Source organism: Dipodomys ordii, unplaced genomic scaffold, assembly GCF_000151885.1.
Source record: "Dipodomys ordii isolate 6190 unplaced genomic scaffold, Dord_2.0 Scaffold12, whole genome shotgun sequence".
NCBI lineage: Eukaryota > Metazoa > Chordata > Mammalia > Rodentia > Heteromyidae > Dipodomys > Dipodomys ordii.
Window position 1 is genome coordinate 23591466 of NW_012267228.1, and position 982 is coordinate 23592447.

Here is a 982-nt window from a genome sequence, read left to right on the forward strand (position 1 = left end):
AGACAGATGTTCTCTGTAACTGCAAAGGGTTAATTCTGAGAGGTCTATTTGGCCAATTTACATTTCCCAATCCTTTCTGGGAAAATCTAAGTGAACATATGGATAGAGACTGTTTTTAAAAGATTATGGATTTAAAATTCAGTATTTCTTCTTTTGTGTCGTGATCAGTGTTTCCAATTGGAAACACTGGCCAATTTGAAAGGAAGCAAATGTACCAATTATTATATTTAATATCCCTGCAATGTTCAGTCATTTATTTCAAAAGAAAATTCTGAGGCGTAAGTGTCACATCATCTTCCTTATTGAACTGGTCAGACAAGCTGCACAGACTTGTTTCTGGCTTTTTTTAGTTTTCATGTATATATTCCAAGAATACTTTTATGGAACTTCCCTAACATCCAGACTCTGACCTCTCTTTGGTCATTGTTCCTTCACCTGGATGTCTCCTTTAGGGTCCTTTGGGTTCTATAATCTTTTAATGCTGAGTAATGAGGGACAGGAAAACCATTTCATTCAAGTAGGACCCAGGAGTCCCTAAAGACTGACATCTACAACTCAGGGGTTTCTCAGGGATTTTGTGGCTGTCTGGGAAATGCTAGGTGTTCCTGAGCTTTCCTGGCAGGAACCAAAGAGACTAAACATAATTGGGATTACCGGATGTCTCAAATAACACTGGCAGTAATAGACTGAAGGGACAAGATGGCAATGTTTGGAAGACAGAAATATTGATTGCACAACTAAATATCTATTCCTCCATTTTACAGGTGATGGGACAGATTTGGAGAATGGTGTTACCTCTAGGCAAGCCCCTCACCCCCTTTTTGTGCAAGTCTTGGGGCTTGAACTCAGGGCCTGAGTGTTGTCCCTGAGTTTTTCTTGCTCAAGGCTAGTACTGTACCACTTGAGCCACAGTTCTACCTTTGACTTTTCAGTAGTTAACTGAAAATAAAGAGTCTTAGGACTTTCCTGCCCAAGCTGCATT